Source organism: Pleurodeles waltl, chromosome 5 (genome assembly GCF_031143425.1).
Source record: "Pleurodeles waltl isolate 20211129_DDA chromosome 5, aPleWal1.hap1.20221129, whole genome shotgun sequence".
In the NCBI taxonomy this organism is placed as follows: Eukaryota; Metazoa; Chordata; class Amphibia; order Caudata; family Salamandridae; genus Pleurodeles; species Pleurodeles waltl.
Window position 1 is genome coordinate 1,338,964,539 of NC_090444.1, and position 19,332 is coordinate 1,338,983,870.

The window sequence follows — 19,332 nt, forward strand, 5'->3', positions numbered from 1 at the left end:
CCTCTGCGGTCTTCCGGGCCCAGCATCTCAGGTCCTCCCACCGCTTGTGACAATGGGTGCTCCGCTGGGCATGGAGCCCCAGGGTCCACACTTGCTTGGCAATGGCATGACAGATCCCTTTTTTCTGATGGGCGTTTACCTGCATGGGTGACAAAGACAGAAGGAGAATGTAATGTAGATTGGCACCATAACAACAGCATTGGATTATAATCATCAGATTCACCAAATGCCCACACATACCCATTGTGACGGTTCACACGCCTTAACTCCAGGCCCCCTGCGTGCATGTACTTCCTGAATGGTACACTTACACCATTCACCCTCACACACACCCCTATCACACATCACTATGGCATTGGGCTCACCTGCTCCTCTGGTGCCCCATACAGCTGTACATACAGGGGAAGGATCCCTTCCACCTTGTGTGAAGGCTGGGGACCTATCACCTGCAGGATGTTGCAGGATGGCTCCCAGAGACAGTACACAGCAGCTCACATCGTAGAGGTCTTGCTTGCAAGAGTGTCAGGGGTCAAGTGAGCTAGGCTGCAGAAAATGGCAGTCACGGCCGCCGCATACAGGACCGTCACTGCTGGCGGTGATCGTCGTTGGCCCCAGTTCCCCCATAGGCAGCATTGTTAACCAATAAGCAGTTGCGACCGCCTACCGCCATGACGACATACACTTGCGGGCTTAGGTCGCTTCCATCTATCCTCTGCAGCAGAACAGGCGGCTGCCATTTTATGCACATATAATGCATTGCTGCAGCTAAATAAGTGTGCCTTAGATGTTTTTTTACCACAATATGGAACAGGCCTATGTTGTGCCATCATGGGTAGGCTGATACATGTGACATGCATGACACAGTGACGTCATATGGCCAGTTGTCTGATGAAGTGCATGTCCAGATACTCGGAGCCTCATTGGCAATGTAACCATATAGGTATATAGCATGACTACATACATGCTCAGTGCAGGACAACTCAGTGTGCCACATATGGAACATTACACATGTGATCTGTGTGTCAAACTATTGATCAGGGGGATCAATGAGCAGCAAGGATGGTGGCCATGCTGTTTCAGCATTCCCAATATAGTGTGTGTCAGCAGTGTGGACATGTTCTGCTGATGTGTGGAGTGCTTATCACTTTGTCCATTCTCTCCTCTTTATCCCAGATGGCCTGTCAGAAGGAGATTGAGACATGCACCAGTGTACTGTCCGCTACTCGACCTTGCAACCCTGGAGGACAGGCATATCATCCTGACCTATTGTCTGAATTGTCAGACCATCATGGATATATGTACCCAGTTGGAGCCAGATCTACCGGCTGCCATACGTAATCCCTATGCTATCCCTCCCTCACCCCAAGTACTGTCAATGCTACACTTTCATGCCACAGGCTCCTTTCAGAATACGGGGGCTTGGCAGCAGGGATGTCACAGGCCATGTTCAGTCTTGTGTTGAAGAATGTACTGGGTGCTTCCATGAAACACCTGGACAGCTACATCAGGTTCCCCCAACATGAGGATTTGCCCTATGTGACGGCAAACTTTATGGGACACATCCCTCATGTGATAGGGGCCATAGATGGCACCCACATAGCTTTGATGCCTCCCAGTGCCAATGAACGTGTATAGAAATAAGAAAAACTACCACTCCATCAATGTTGAGGTAGTGTGTGTGGCAGATCAGTACATCTCCCAAGTGACAGCCACGTTTCCAAGGTCTATGCATGAATCCTACATTTTAAGGAACAGAAATGTCCCCCACATGATGGGACGTCTATAGAGAGAGTGGACTTGGCTGATTTGTATGTATGCATTTGGATGTGCGTTTCTGTTATAGCACCTGTCATCACATTCTTCCCTGTGTCTGTAACCGTATTGTCATAGGTCCCACCTCTGTGCACACAGGTGACTCCTATCCTAATCTTCCCTGGCTGTTGACACCAGTGAAGTACCCTGCCACGGAAGGGGAACTCAGTTTCAATGAGGCCCAGGGCAGGACAAGGCATGTAATTGAAAGGACATTTGGCCTACTGGAGGCCAGATTCAGGTGCCTTGATGTCTGTGGAGGTGCCCTCCTCTACACTCCCCAAAAGGCATGCCAGGTCATAGTTGCCTGCTGCATGCGTCACAGTGTAGCCCTGAGACATCAGATACCATTACTAGCTGATGAGGAGGAGGCAGCTGGACCAGTGGCTGTTGATACAGACATGTTACGTGTTGAGGAGGAAGATGAGGTAGGTTCAGCTGACTCTAGAACAGAGCTCATCAATCAGTACTTCCAGTAACATACAGGTACGTTGTGTGTGTATTTGCAAGTGTAGTATTTTCACATTGTTTGGTGTCAATTCTCTTCTTGATTTGAATCATCAGTGGTGGTGTAATGTGTTCATATCCCTATGTGTGTGTTGTGGGAGTTCACTGATTGCATGTAAGGTGCACAGTAAAAGTGTCTTAAATCTAACGAGTGTACTCACTGAAGTTTCCTAGATTCATATCTCCCATGTACAGACCAGTATTGAGCTATGTTTGCTGCATTCTCCTCTCCTCATGTCATTCCACACACTGACTGCGGTAATGAAATATGTGCCTCTGCTACCCAAGGCTTGAGGCATTCATTGTAAGTAGCCATTGAGTTAAAAAGTCTAATCTCTAATATGAGTACTCAATGCAGGTTGCAAGCATCACATCTCCTATAGGCAGGGCTGTATTGTGCTATGTGTCAACCATTCTCTTGTTCTCATGGCATTCCAGCAAGTAAGTTTGTACTGTGAATCTTTGCCTCTCCTACATATGACGTGAGGCACTGTTGTTCATTAGCCTTTGGTGACTGATTACAGAGTAGAGTTTTGCCCATGGCAGATGCCAGCTACAATGTTTTGTGATGTATTTCCTGAGACTGATGATGTAGAAGTGACATCTGTTTTGCCCTGTGTAGTAGGCAATGCATACTGGGCACGACAATTATTAACTGCATATGTGCTTTGTGTGCCACCATGCCTACTATCCTGATGGAAGTCTCTGTCATGGTCTTTTTGCAGGTTGGATCAGTGGATATGCTCTCGTGTGTGGCAGGACTAGTGACTCCCTTACATCTGCCTTGGGACATGTCTGTTGTTATGTGTCTTCTGCAGCGAATGCCACCCTCTGCTATCCATTTCATTGCCTGTAGGTTTAGAGGCCATATTCACATAACATATTGCTGAACAAACATTTGTATATATACAAATAAAGACATACATGCATTTGCTGTGATCTACGGTGTTTATTGTGCATTTAATATCCAATAGGGGATGAGTGGGGTCATGGTGGTTGAAATCATCAGACTAGGTGGCACAGCTGTAGGTAGCACATGTCCAGTGTCCAAGGGCCATGGGAGAATGGAGAAAAGTAATTAAACAGTCAACATGGTATGTCAGTGGCACACAAGGGAGATATATCAGGTGAGGGTCACTGCCTGGCAGTGGGTTTTTACTTGGCATCTGCTGCAGCCGGTTGTCTGGGTGGAAGGTCCATTTTTGCCAGGGAGTTCTTCAGCTACAGAGGGAGGGGTGCCTGAGGGCTGTGGTTCACCTGGCATGACCTCCATTTCACTCGCTCTGCAGATGTTGAGAGCTCAGATGTGATGTGGCTAGCGGAAGGGGCCTGCTGGTGGGTGGAGGAAGAATGCAGTATGGTGTTAATGCCCCTGAGCGCCCTTGCAATAGGGGCCATGGTGGCATTGTGGGCCTGCCACTGCTGCATGGCCTTCTGGTGGTATCTCCGTTGCAGCCTTTGGTTCCCCCCCAACATGGTTATTATCTGGCCCATCCTATCCTGGGATTGTTGATATGCTCCCAGGATTTGGGAGATGGCTTCCTGGTCAGGTGGCTGCCTTGGCTACCCAACAGGTTTCCTCCCACACCCTTTGCTCAATGTGCCTGTGCCCCTGCCACATTGTGCCCACTCCCAGTGTCAACAGGACCTTCATAGTCTTGGGTGTGAGGGGTTGATTCAGGTTCCTGTACTGTGGGGCACACTATAGATTGAACAGTCTTTGGGACAGAGGTTTGGGGATTAAGGGTTGGCTGTGATGTTGATGCCAGAGGGTGGGGGGTTGATGTGGACAGGGTGAGGCAGGGAGTAGTAGACCAACCAGGGGTCCCAGATGGGCCAAGTAGGTCACCATTGTCCGGACATCCAGCGGTGTTGTCCTCACTGGGGCCTTCATCCTGAGGAGGGCTGGCAGTCTCTGGCAACATCTCCAAGGTGGCACTGGCATGGGTACCTGCGGATGGAGTGAGAGTGGCTTAACACGATTCCCAGCAATGACAGGTACACCACTTCCACCACAGCTTGTGGATAGTGGATTGTGACATATGTACCATGCTCCATAGGGGTTGTTGTAGGTCAGGCTTAGTAACTTTAAGTCAGTGGGTGGGTTCTGTTCCTGTGTGATGGTTCACATGACAGGTGTGGCCTGTTAGCAGGTGGCAATTCATGCAGTGCTAGTTGTGAGTGGGTATAGCTGTACATTGCAGCATGGTGTCCAAGTGGTATGCAAGATTCCTTGTCCTGTCTGTGCATGTTGGGCATGGAGTATACCTTCTTACTTACATGCCCATGTTCAGTCCATTTCAGGGTTGTTCCCCTGGATAAGTGGCCCTTAGGTTTGGTGACTGTGCCGTGTCTGTTTTTGGCACTGTTTGCCATTGTGTTGTGTCATGGCATTGCTGTCCTTGCCATTTAGTGGGCATCAGTCGAAGCATCCAGTTGGTGTAGCTGGTGCAATAGTCATACATACAAGAGATGTGATGTGCACATTGCAGGTTTTGATGGAGATGGGCAGGTGCATTGTGGGAGTCGTAGTGATTGTGCTTGGCAGTGCCATCCGTGCACTTGTGGCTGTGTGGGCATTGGGGGTGGGTGGTGGGGTGGCATGCAGGAGAGGGGCACTAGGTTATTGGGTGGGAGGTGTAGTGGATGATAGGGTGAATTAGGGAGTGATTGGGTGGTGAGGAGGCATACTGGACCAGACATTTTTGTACCAGGGAAGTGTTAGTTTCTTACTAGAGTCCAGTCCTCCAGGAAGACCTTCTCCTACCACAATGTGAACTCTGGGGGAGGAGGTGGAGTCCCACCACCAGTCTTCAGCACAGCACTTTGGTGCCTGCATGTTATGGAATGCATCTTCCCACATAGGTCGTTCCACCTCTTCTAGATGTTGTCCCTTGTGCATGGATGGTTGCCCACTGAGTTGACCCTGTTGACTATTCTCTGCCACAACTGGCATAACTGCCATTTCCTGGCAATGGATGTTTGCTATACCTGTGCTCCAAACAGTTGTGGCTCTACCATGACTATTTTATCGATCATGACCCTCAACTCATCGTCTGTGAAGCGTGGGTGCTTTTGACGGGGACATGGTGGTTGTGTTGTGGGTGGGGATGAGTGTTGTGTGTGTAAGGGTAAGGTGTAGGGTGCTTGGTGGGGTGGGGTTGTTTGGGTGTGTGTGCTGGTTGGTTGTGGTAATTGTGTGTATAGATTTGATCGTGTAGTTGTGTGGGGTGTGCTGACTGTGTAGTGTATACGTGCCTATGGTGTATATGTGCTTCGTAATGAGTTTGTGGGTCCTTGCTGTCTGTGTATGTGGTTTTATTCTTTTTACAAAGGATTGTGGGTTGTGTGGGGGGGTGTTATATAGTGCAGTGAGTAGGTGTGTCGGGTGTATGTATGTGTCAGGTGGGATATTCGAACTGTCCAATGTGGTGTTGTGTTCTGTCTGAGGTGAATTTCTGAGCACGGCGGTTCGGACTGCCAATGGTTTTCCGCCATGGAAGAACCGCTTTGGTGATTTGTGGCTCGTAATCCGATGGGCGGAAGGTTGTCGGGCTGGTGGTGAAATTGCCTGTTTCCCACCCTCCCGTGTCCCGGCGGTGTCATATTTGTGGCTGTTTTTGGCACTCTTCAGTGTGTGACTCTTAATACGACGGTCGTGATACCGCCAATGTGGCGGTCTTTTGGTGGCCGCCACCACGGTGGTCTTGCGAAAAAGACCGCCAACCTCGTAATTATCCCCTCTGTTTTTTACCTATCGTCCAGAGAAGACATGGACAGCGTCCACTTCTGCTCTGCCACAGCTAGTTTTTCTCCCTCTCCCTCTATTCCTATCTCACTCCTTCTCACTTGCTACAAAACTGGGCGATTAAGGAAGGACTCTTGACCTCTGCTTCGCCTCCTTTCCATCACTCGCTCGCCTGTGAAATGGATCCAAAAATGAAACAAACACACTGCTGAAGAAGCCTTCTTTTTCTGACCTTGGGGCAGGGGGAAAAAATATAAAAAAGGGGGGTGTATTAAATACAACAGAAACAATTAAATAAATAAACAAAACAAACAAGACACAGCCATCACAAAGTGGCAAGGTTGGTTTTATTCACATATTCCCCAAATAGAGGAAGTATCAGATATTAAACTGATAGGAACATATTTTTTTTTCAGTTTTAAAAACCTTCACTGAAGAAAACTGCATCAAGGGATAATTTTATACGTTCTTCTGGGGAAATGTCTTTGTGGTTGAACAGTTTCATGTTCCTCGAGGCCCCAAAGATTCTCCTTAACTGAGTTTCTTAGTCTCCATAATGTGCTGTTTTTTTCTCTGTGCATGATGAGCCTTTCCCATACAGGATAAGTTCATAGGACAGGCTTGATTGCTTTGTTAGACTCTTTATCAATTCTCCCATTCGTTCGACAATTCTTGTTCATAATAGCAGTTTCATTGAAAGTGTAAGACATTTTCTTCTCCAGCACAAGATTGGACAAGCCTTGGACATCTATTGTCTTTTGCTCCGGTACTAGAAGACTTTGACTGGCAAGCATCCTCTTACTGCCATCCATGAAATGTCTTTCTGGGAGTTAGTAAGGTCCTTACTGGTTACTTTGTCCAATACGGTCTGAGACTGTTTCTCTGATAAATTGTTCACTATGTGTAGCAACTCTGAGACCGTTAGTTCATGTTTTATTGTTTTCTTTTCTGCCACTGTTTGAAAGTCAATATTTAGTTTCATAGAGATTTACAAAAAAATTAGCAAGGGTACATAGATTTGTGGCATAGTTAGAAAGTATCTTTGCTATGTTCCATAGTTGTTAAGCCAAACCACAAAAATAAAAAATACAAATTGAAAATTCAACTTATGCAGTCAGGACAATTCTGTTCCTTAGGACTTCAAAGCATAGTCAAAAATACATCGAGTACAGAAATAATAGCAAATTTGGTACATATTTTGTCTTTGGGTATATGTATTATTTCCCTTTTGAGTTTTTCCATCTTAGAGTTCCACAAAAAAATAAAAAACATTTTTGTAAGACATTCAACACTACAATTCTAGGTGGGAAAATTATAGCAGTATACACGATTATTGGAAGGATTATTGCTTTCCGCAACAAGATTTTCTCTTCCATTGTTAAGCTTCTTGTTTTCCACAAACTAAGTTTCTGATTTATTTTCTGTTTGAATGGGATCCAGTTATGTGCTCCTGAAGGGTCTGTATCAAAATGGATGCCTAGAATTTTGACAGAGTCCCTGGTGATCTGTCATTCTGATTTAACCATGTGGTCCCATTGTCCAATTACCATACACATTTTTTGTGTGTGTTGGATGACTTTATTAACTTCTTGTACATCATTACAGAAAATGGTCAGGTCATCCATGTATGCCATGCATTTAATTTTTTCTCCTCCTTCCCCCGGTACAGATTTACCCTAATACTTTTATCCTGCCTGATTATGTTTAGAAAAAGTTCTAATGCACAAATGAAAAATGCTGGCGACAGAGGACAACCTTGTCTGACTCCTGATTGAATTTGGAAGGGTTCAGACAGGGAACCATTTATTATTACCTGACTTGTTGCTTTTTTGTTGATCGTTTGAATTATTTCCGTCAATGTGTTTGGAATGCTCATGCGTTCTAAGACCAAAAATAAGAATTCATGCAAGATGTTGTCAAAGGTCTTTATAGGTCTAGTGAAAGGACTCCTAGAGACTAGTTTTGCTCTATATGCAGGCATATTGTTTCCCTTGTTATCATGAGGCTGTCCCAGATTTTTCTCCCTGGGACAGAGCATGATTGGTTTTCATGAATTAGAGATGAAAGGACTTTTCTTAGTCGGTTAGTTAGGACTTTGAAAACCAATTTCCCATCTACATTGAGGAGGGGGATTGGCCTCCAATTCTACAGGTTTTCTCTGCTTCCCTCCTTGTGAAGAAGGGAGATCACCCCTGTAGAAAAGGATGTGGGGAATTCTTTTTTGCATGCCTTCATTAAGCATATTTGTGAAATCATGGCATAAAGTGGCCGAGGGTACTTTGTAGTATTCCCAGGGTAACCTGTCTTTCCTGGGTTTGAACAGGGAGGAACACTGGTTTAGGGCTTCTAAGAATTCTGCACCTTTTAGGGGCTGGTCTAAAAAGGTTTTTTCTTGGTGTGATAAGACCCTTTCTATTGAATCGAGGTACTCTTTATCTTTTAAACCACATATATTTTTCTATTAATACAAATCTTTATAATAATCATAAACTTGTTTTTGTAGTTTTCCTGTCTCATTTTGTATTTGCCCATTTTCATCTTTTAGCTTTGCTATGCATCTAATTGTCTGTGTTGTTTTTTTGAACAAAATATTAGTTTTCCTTTGTCTATTAGCCATTTTTCCAATTCATTGAATGTTTCTTTTTTTTCTTCTATTACATTCATGCCTAGTTCTTCCAATCCATCTAGTAGTCACATTCTATTTTGTAAATCATCAAACATTTCTTTTTTTCTTCTTAGCTTTTTTGGTACATGCTTTGTTAAAAAAAAAAGTTTTTTCTTTTCTTGTTAACCTATTACCACCATTTAGCCAGTGAAATAAAACGATGTTTAACAGATCTCCAAGTTTCATAATCATACATGGATAAAATGCCCTCGTCATTTAGCATTGATACATTTAATTTCCGTAAGCCTTTTCCTTTCTCGTGTTCAATATCCAGCTGGAAATCTATAATTAGGGTCTTGTGATCCGATAGGGAATTGTTCTCTATGTGCGCTTTGTCATAACTAATAGACAGAGAAGTAAAAATGAAATCGATTCATGAGGAGATTTCTCCTGTGTCTGGTGTCCACGTGAAACCTGTGCCCCTAAGGTTGTTCTCATCATATTTATCTGATAGTTGCATATCTTTAGTTACATTCTGCCATTTTTTTCAGATTCGTCTACGTTGTACCATGTGCTGGGGCCTCTCCTATCTTTGGGGTGCATGATACAATTAATATTCTCTACTACAAAGGAAAAGGGACATGTTATTGAATAATTTTAGCCTTTCATTTTTTTCATTTGGTGCATATAAATTACATATTTTTATGTGAGCTCATCAAAATTAGTGATTACCATTAGGGCTCTGCCGGTTACAATCACTGTGTGTTTATTGATAATGATGTTTTTTTTTTCACAATGTATGGCTACTTCTACATTTGTGTCCATACTGATGGACCTTTGTCCCATTCAGAGATGCAGGTGTGGTACCTCTGCATATGTGGTATGTTGCACTCTTGCAGGCATGTCTGCTTTGATTAGTTCGCAATACTTTAGTAGGGCTGCTCTTTTTATTAGTTGTTTAATCCCTCTGATGTCTAGAGTGTCTTTTGAGATCTTTTTTCCTTCCATTGCTTATAATTATGGGTTGTTTTGTTCGGTTTTGCTTGGCTGTGCATTAATATCTATTTCTTCCAAGCTTCCCATTGAGGGTGATGTCACAAAGAGAATGTCTTCTGATTGTTGGGAGACTATGGGCCTCATTATGAGTCTGGCAATCTTCAGAACGCCAGACCCACAGTGGCGGTAGGGGTGGTCCAACTGCCACATTATGACCATGGCAGAGCCGCCACGGTCTGACCGCCGACACCGTCAGGCTGCCACCAGCCTGCAGCTCGGCGGTCCCGGCAGTTGTAATCAGCCAGGGAGGCGCTGCAAGCAGAGCTGCCCTGGGTATTACGAGACCCCATCCATCAGCCTTTCCATGGCAGTGTACACCGCCATGAAAAGGTTGGTGAAAAGGAAGTGGTGGGGTGCCCCTGCACTGCCCATGCACTTGGCATGGGCAGTGCAAGGGCCCACATGCACAGCACCATGGTGCATTACACTGCCCAAATTACGGGTCGGCTGCAATGTTACGGCCCTGTTTCCCACTGGGTCGGCGGGCAGAAACTTTGTTTCCGCCTGCCGGGAAGCTCCAAATAGGGCCGGCAGGATTTAGCCCGCAATGGCAGTCTTGTGGTGGTATGAGTTTGGCAGGCAGCCTCTGCCACCCACCAAACTCATAATGAGGCCTCATGTTTCCTTGTGTTGTTAGTGACTCTATATCTTGAAGGTTGGAGAGTGGGTCAAACCTATTTTTATTTGTTGTGGCGTTTGTCCTTCTCTTCAGGTTGTTTTTGGTTGTTTGGCTTACTTCATCTCTGGTACTATTGGTTATTTTCCCTTTCTTTCTGCTCTGGTCGCTTTGGTCTTTCAATAGTGTTTTTCTGTTTTTTTAGGAATTCCTTGTGGTTACTTGTTCCCACTTTTTTTGTTTTGGTCTGAACAGTTTGGGGAAACCTATGTCACTGTCTATGTCTGTGTCTTCTTCTTCCTCCTCATCAGAGATGTTTTCGGATCTTGATTTTATAGGGTTGGTTTTTACTCTGATTTTGTTGGCCCCTTAGTTGTGGTTCTTTCAGTTATGGCTTTGGGATTGAGGTGTGCTCCTGGGGTTTGTATTCTCCGAGGCAGTTAGTTTACCTTTGTTTCTCAGAGTTGTTTCTGTCTGAGAGACTGGTATGAAAAAGGCATTTTCTGTTAGGTTTTGAAAGGATTCTGTTATAATTTCTTCTCCTTGATACTGTGGCATACTCTGTAGTATTTCCTGTAACAGTTCTTCTGCTTCATTTTCTCTGTCTTCATTACTGCCTTTGCTAGTTGTGGTTCTGTTGGTCCTTTAATATCTATCTTTTTTGTTTTTGGTCTGGGATGGAGTGGCATGATAAGTATGATAAGTAACCTATAATTGCTTTGAGGAGGGATGCTCCTTACTGGTTTGGAATGGATTTATGCAATGGTTCACCCCATATTGTTTCATTCGGGGCTGCTGCATATGATGCTTCCCTTTGTGGGCAGTTTTTGTATAGATGCATTTAGCCCACATAGGTGACATGTTTTGGGAGTGTGCATTCATTTGTGAAATGGAAGCCATCCCACAATTTAGGCAGCTTTTATCCATGTATGTCTCTTTTGCATGACCAAATTTCCTACACTTTCTGCTAAAGGTGGGCTGCCCTTGGTAACCTTTATTGAGACCTATGGCAAAGGTATTCAGGATGTGGCAGTAACCTCCTATCCCATATTTGTCATCTTTTAGGGTGACAAAACATTCCTCCTTCCATTCCATACCCCCCATTAATTTCTCAGTTATGCCCCTCCTCTTACTTTGGTACAGTACCACTGTAGGAATTTGTCTATGTCCCATGGGGAGACCTATGAGTTATACATATAAAGATAAACTGTGATTTCACAGGTGGCACACATAGAAGTAACAGGGTAACTTTTGATTTTCTCTTTTGAAAACAGGATATTTTGCATTAAAATGTTCCATGTTTTTTCTCTAGCAAAAGTAAAATCATACACTCCTTGTTTGCATTACTCAGCCAATCGTTTTAAATCTTTTGCTTGTACATTAAATTAATTAGAACATCATTCATCAGACTTTTTAGCTGGTCTTTTTTTTAACCTTACCTTGGAATCTTATGGTGTTACGTGTAGACTCATCCCTGCATGCGGTTTCGACCAGGATTTCAGATCCGTTCGCTGTGGCCATTGTTTTTTAAGTTAATGTGGCCTAACGAGTCTGAAATCCCCACGCCTTATTTACAAAGTGGCGCAATGCATGCATTGTGCCACTTTGTAACCCTTTGCGCTAAATGATGCCTGTGCTAGGCAAAATGTATGCAAAGGGGGCATTACCCCATTAAGGGAGCTGAAAAAGTGGTGTAAGGAAATCTATGAGGTATCCTTACGCCATTTTTTACGGCACTTTTAATATTTGGTACTGCTTCTGCAGAGTGCATCAATAGCGTCATGAAAATGATGCTATTGCCCCCTACCCTGCGTCATGGTGTGCCGTATTTTAAATACAGTGCACACATGGTGGTGGTAGGGGTGTGCTAAGCGCCACTTTCCATAAATCTGCCCCTTTGTTTGCCAAGGTCAGGAAAGGATAAAATTGCGATAAAATTGCAATGGTACCTTGGCGGTTGTTAGGCGTCCCCGTATTTAGCAGACAGCATGGGCTCTGTCTCGGGGAGGGGGGCATCTCAGCATTCTGGGGTGGCTGTGGGCACCTCGGCAGTCTTGGGCTACTAGTGGAGCTGTGACAGTCATGGGCAGCTGTGAGCACCACGGCGGTTGCAGGATCTTTGTGGGGATACAGTTTGGGGGGGCACCTTGTGGGTATCGGGTGGTAGCTGAAGGGGCACCGTGGCACTCACAGGTGGCAGCTGGGTGGGGGAAGTGAGGAGCACCCTGGCACTCACAGGTGGCTGCTAGGTGGGGGGGCACCTTGGCACTCACAGGTGGCAGTTGGCACTGCATTTAAGGCAAAAGGTTGAGAAGGGATAACTTGAGTGGTGCAAGAATTCTCACCTCACTTACCTGTCTCCCTGGCTGACTCGGGATGGGGTCTTCCTTTCCATAACTGTTCACGGGCCTCTCTTCCAAACTCTTGGGAAGAGCTCAGCAAGTGCTAAAAGGAAAAGAGGCCCAGATGTCTGTTTTTCTCTCAGCTCCCAGAGTTGTCAGCAGTCACCTCATTATGCACCCATTAGCATACCCATGTTGCCCACGTTCTAGTTTTCCATGCCCTGCCCCTTCCTATCCACTGTGTCTAGCCCCTGGGTTGGAACGCTGGGCAACAAGCCAGGCCTTGGACAGCACCCTAACAGCAAGTGGCCGGTGTTTGGCCCTCTCTTGCACAGGACTCTTCTACCCTGCAGCCTAGGCCCATAGATATGGCTCAGCTGTTTCTGGGTGGACTGGGGTGGGCAAAGAAGGAAAAGGACCCTGTCTTTTACTTCTCACTCAGAGAAGACATGGGCAGTGTCCACTTCTGCTCTGCCACAGCTAGTTGCCTCCCCTCTCTCTTGCTCTTTTTCTTTCTTTCTTTCTTTCCATTCCTAGATCATTCCAACTCACTTATTGAGAACCTGGAGATCAAGAAAGGGCTCTTGCTCTCTACTTTCCCTCTATTCCCCTCTTTTCCATCACTTGCTCCACTGTGAAATGCATCCAAATATGAAAGAAATACACTGCTGAAGATGCTGTGTTTTCCTGACATTTTTCTCTGTCGAAGTGTAGCCTCGGGGCAGAGGGGAACAAAAGTTTTTAAAAAAGGGGCGGGTGGCATTAAATACAACAGAAATTATGAAATACATAAATAAATTAAAAAAGACACAGCAGTCACAAAATGGCCAGGTTGGTTTTATTCACACCTAAATACATTAGCGCCACTTTACAGATTTTGCCAGTGAGGGCTCTACTTTCGTTTTCTCTTCTTTCTTTCTACAGCATGGTTTTCCATGGGTGGGTAGTGCACCATTCCTGGAGGTACTGCAATACCAAGTTGATGCGTGGAGTGGACAGAGCAAGGTCCTATTCCATCTCCCTGTTCCAAAAATCAATTTAATATATCGTCCCCAGATAGAGGAGGTATCCGATATTAAACTGATAAGAACAGATTTTTGTTTTGAAAACCTTTATTGAAGCTGTAAAGTGATATTTACATAGGGTTAGAGGTACATGCAAAACAAAACTGTGCAGTAAAATTACAGAAATCTACAATTCCCAACCTAAAAGGCAAACAAAGGTTTATATAAAAGCCAATCCGTGAACGTGGTGATGAAAAAAATAATTATATCATCAAAGGAGAAAAACATATTTTAAAGATGTTTTAACAAGTGACAAACCGTTAAACACTCAGGGGGTCATTCAGACCCCGGCGACCGCCAGCAGGCCGCCCGCCAGCCCAGCGAGAAACCCCTTCCCACGAGGAAGCCGGCTCCGAATGGAGCCGGCGGAGTAGGAAGGTGCGACGGGTGCAGTTGCACCCGTCGCGAATTCCAGTGTCTGCTGAGCAGACACTGGAATTCAAAGTGGGGCCCTCTTACGGGGGCCCTTGCAGTGCCCATGCCATTGGCATGGGCACTGCAGGGGCCCCCAGGGGCCCCACGACACCCCTCACCGCCATCCTGTTCCTGGCGGTCGGAACCGGCAGGAACAGGATGGCGGTGAGGGGGTCGAAATCCCCCATGGCGGCGCAGCAAGCTGCGCCGCCATGGGGGATTCCCAGGGCAGCGGAAAACCGGCGGGAGACCGCCGGTTTTCCTGGTCTGACCGCGGCCAAACCGCTGCGGTCAGAATGCCCTGCGGGGCACCGCCAGCCTGTTGGCGGTGCTCCCGCATCCCCGGCCCCGGCGGTCCTTGACTGCCGGGGTCGGAATGAGCCCCTCAGTGGTAAGGTGAAGAAAGACATTTTCCTTGAAGGTAAAACCATTGTTACTAAGGAAAGGACAGAATTCACACTTTGTTTAAAAATGTTTGCACGTGCCAATCCGTTTAACACCCGGGGGCAAGGTGAAGACCATGTTAAACTATATCAACCTCAGTGAATAAGAAAAAAACATCCATGTGCAGTTAAAGACATACAAATGGCCCTCCGTGAACACCTGGTGGCGGGGTGGGTAAAATAACACTTCAAGTAACCCATCCTTTCTAATTTGTCACTTACCACAGTCTATTGGCTTCCTGAGCGCCAAAGAATGTCCTATCAACATTAAGATAGCTAGTCATTTTGTCCAAGCATAAGATTCGACAGTCAGCAGGGCATAAAGTTTTATGCAAAAACAGCAAAATGTTCTGAGCATCCCAAAGAGTCTGCTGTTCGCAACACAGGACCTGCCAGGCAATGAGTCTCTTTGTGGAGGGGAGATGAAGGCCAAATAATATTGTTTCAACAGTAAGGGCAGAAATAACAACCACGTAGATGAGAAAAGGTTTCATAAAAGTCCAAAAAGCCTGAGCATGAGAACAACCCCAAAAAAGATGAGAAACAGTTTCTTCATGTAGGCAAGTAGTCCTGGGGCATACAGAAGAAGGTGCTAGGCCTCGACGATGTTGAACATTTTTAACTGGTAAACAACCATGGACACTTATCCATGCTAAGTCCTTCTGGTTATGCTGAAGGGCAGTATGTTCAACCAAGACCCATATCTCCTGAGAACATTGCTCAGAATAGGTACCAATGAGTTCAGTTTGTTCTTGATGTAAAAAAACGTTTTTCAGACTTTTTGCATCTAAACAGACATCCAGCGGTAAAGAAGTGAAATTAAGACTGTGAACATAAACTTTCAGATCTTTATAAAAAGGTGCGACAGAGTAACTTAAAGGTGCTAAGTTGGTAGGGTGATATAAGCCAAAAAGGTGAAACAATACACCTGAATAATAACATATAAATAAACTAGCAATGGTTGGTGGACAAACATGAACATAGGACAATGTATGTGAAAGCAATTTTGAAAATAAAAAGAGATAAACATGAAGCCGCCCTTTCCCACCATTTTTCCAGGTTTCATAAACTTTAGAACGGGCCAATTTTTCCATTTGTGAGCCCCATATGAATGTAAAAAACAATTTAGTACATTTTCGTAACATTAGTGTGGATGGGGGGGGAAAACCATAGTGAGATAAAACATCACAGGGAGTAACACAGCTTTGATAACTAGAATTTTACCTTCAATAGTTAACTTTTGAGTGGACCATAATGACATTTTCTTCTCTATCTTACCATATACTTCGTTCCAATTTTTCCTTTCCTGAACCCCCCCTCTGCGAAAAACACCCCAAGTATTTTAAGAGGTGTATGTGTAGTGGTGACAGAGAGGCAGGCCATGGTATCCCAAGGGCCCAATGTAAGGCAAGTACTTTTGTCATGATTTAACCGTAAGCCAGATACAGAATGAAATAAGTCAGCTATGATTAATGGATCCATTCGTAAGTGACATAAAAAAGGTTTAACCGCACAAACAAAGAGTGCAGGTGATAATGGGCACCCTTGTCGATCACCGGCTTTGATAGGGAAAGGCTGCGTGTGATAGCCATTGGGACTTACCATACTGCTAGTGTGTTGATAAAGTATAGAGAGCATGGAGATAAACTGTTGAGGAACTTTCATGTGTTCTAAGACAGTAAATAAAACAACATGGGAGACACTGTCAAAAGCTTTATGAAAATTCAAACTTAGAACCCCCAGGGAATTTTGACGCTCCGTTGTATAGTGTATTATGTCTCTGAGGGTGGTTAAACTGTCGACAATGTGATGCCCTTTGAGGGCACAGGTTTGATCTGGCTAGATACACATGTGTAAAACTGTCCGAAGCCTACCAGCAAGAACTTTAGATACAAGTTTATAATCCACGTTAAGAAGAGAGATAGGTCTCCAGTTCAGTAAAGACGTTTCATCTCCTTTTTTGTAAATTAAAACAATAACCCTTAAAGAAAAGTTGGTAGTAAAAGTGTTTTTGTCAAACCCTGCCTTGAACATAGCCATAAAGTTAACGCACAGAATGTCCCAACATTTTCTATAAAATTCCCAGGACAAACCATCCATACCTGGGCTGGAACCTGTTGGTGCTTCTTGTAAGGCTGAAAGAAATTCGTCACCAGAGAAGTCCTTGCTGAGATGGTCTTGTTGAGGCTGATCAAAGGTAGCAGACAATGAAGTACCGTAATTGTTAATGGGGAGCGGGGAGGGAGCAATGTGAGGGGGTTATATAATTCTTTATAAAATTGAAATCTAATGGCTTGGAAATTATGAGTCCCTTGGCAACAAACCCCATCCTTGTTTTGCAACACTGTTAAAAGGTTGTGGTGTTTTGTAGCCTTGCAGAAAAAAAGAGGTACATTTCGCATCTTTCTGAAAAGTACGTGACCCTGGCCTGAAACATGATAGCTCTACTTTTCCGTTGCAACCAAAGAGTCATCTCAGTTGACTAATTGCAGTGCTCACATTTTTCCTGCTTCGTCGAGCTGTTGAAGGAGAAGGAGGCACCTTTGTAGTTTCCAGAATTCTCCCCATGCTTCTTTCCTGAGGAGAGAGCTTTGTGTCTGGAAAAAAAGCTTTGTTTTTTGTTTGACCCATTTCCACCACTGGTCGTCATTAGGAAAAGATGATTTGTGGTGTACCCATTTTTTATAACACTGACGGTAACGTGCACAAATCTGTTCATTACACAATAAAGAACAATTTAGTTTCCAGTACCCACTGCAATAGTGAGTGTGGTACACAATAAGTGGTGGTTAGAGAAAGCTAAATGGGAAATCTGGCTACAGGTGGAAACCAGGGATTTTGATGCAAAAATAAAATCAATACGGGAGTGGGTATTACCGTATACCACTTCCCAGGTGAAGCCTGTACCAGGATGGAACTGTTTAGAGTATTGTATAGTTCTAAATCAAAAACCATTGCCTGTAAGAGCTTAGAGGTGATATCCAAACCATACTCTCCTTACATACCTTGGTGATCCTTCTTATGCAAAATACAGTTAAAATCACCTGCCAAAATGAGTGGAACTGTGCATGTAATAAAAGGTTGGATCAAGTTAAACAAACATTCTCTGTCTGATTTTTGTGCAGGTCCATAAACAACACGTATCTGGAGAGGGACACCGTCCATTTGTAGGGAAAGAGGGATAACTCTGCATGGAAACAAAACATTTTCATCATTAATTTGCCAATGCTTATGTTGAAAAAGGATAGCCACCCCACCATTTTTACTAGCCCCCACAGACCATACCAAGGGACCCATTCCCCCAGCATCGCTATAAGTGGAATCATCTCGATGAGGAAGCAGATGACATTCCTGCAAGCAAATGATTTCCACTGGGAGTGTTTTACAAAAGTCTAACACCATTGTCTTAGTGAGAGGTGTACCCATACCATGCAAATTGCAGGCGGCAATGCAGATGAGCATAAGAAGGTGTAAAATGAGAAAAATCGGCATGGCTAATCTGGGGATGATAGATTGTCATTACTGCCTGAAGGAGACACTTTAGCAATGTTAGCAACCAAACCTTCTAAATCTGGAGTTGCATCAAAATCAATCGGTTGACTATCACTCACCTCTAGTTCATGTGCAATACCAAGGAAGACCTCCTCGGAGTCTGAGAGGTGGTGAAGAGGAGCAAAACGACTTCCCTGGGAGAGTCGATCCAGGGATGTTGTGCACCTCTTTTTTCTAGCTGACAAAGGTTTGTCCACCACATGTTTGGAACTCCGGCTTTTGCGTTTATTGGTCAGATAGGTAGTACACCCACTTTGATCCACGTCTGTGTTTATGTCCAGGTTTTGAAAAGGGGAAGGAGGGGCAGTAGGGTCAATAACAGACTGAGGAGCAGTGGGGTTTGGTGCTTTTGCAACACTGGTTTGCTGGTCCTTCGTGATTGGAGGAGATGTTTCTGGAACACAAACCTCTGCTTGGTTTGTGTCCTTTGAGTCAGAAGTGCATACTTGCTCCTTGGCATTTGAAGAGGTAGATGGTACTTGAGTGCCCAAGTGTTTTTTCCTTTTTTCTAAGGCTTTCCTCTTGATGTGCTCTGCGTCAATACCATCCTGTTCATCCATAACTATTTAGTTAACTATCTCTCCGGGGGCGAGAGCATGTTGGAGAAGAGCAGACTCCATGACCTCACTGTGTGTATCAAGTCCTGGCGGGTCTGGTTTCCTTTGATTATAAATAGGTAACCCATCAATATAACCTAGCATCTCAGAGTCTGTCAAATCTTGCGGTACTGCAGGCTCTGTGTCCAGCGAGCCTTTGGAGGGTAAAGGGATGACGGTCAGCACAGCAGGACCGGGGGCACTGTCTGCTTGGGCATAAGAAAAGTCTTTCTTGGGGCAAGACTTGAAAATATGGCTTTGACTAACACATAGATTGCATTTTTTGGGGGCGGAACATTCCTGGCCCGCCCCTCCGCAGTTCCTGCAAACAGCCCCAGAACATTGGTTTTTAGAGTGCCCAAATCATTGACAAAGATTACAGCCACAGGTTGTCCAGAATACACCAAGAACCCTTTGTTGACTCCTAGGCTGAAAGTTTGTGGCGGTGAGCAAGTCCCTGGATGCCAGTGGGGTCCTCCTTACCACGTACCTCCATTTACCGTTCCATATGACACAAATATTTATAATTTTCTGTCCCCCTCAGATTTTAGAGAAGTAACGGGACAAAAAGACTTCA

General features: G+C 44.8%; 1 non-coding gene across 1 annotated transcript; it reads right to left on the minus strand.

The window, feature by feature from the left end:
* Positions 1 to 13,627: 13,627 nt before the first annotated feature.
* Positions 13,628 to 13,819, minus strand: LOC138297616 (U2 spliceosomal RNA). The gene has a single exon (XR_011204183.1). It is a non-coding gene; the product is annotated as a U2 spliceosomal RNA (small nuclear RNA).
* Positions 13,820 to 19,332: the final 5,513 nt, after the last annotated feature.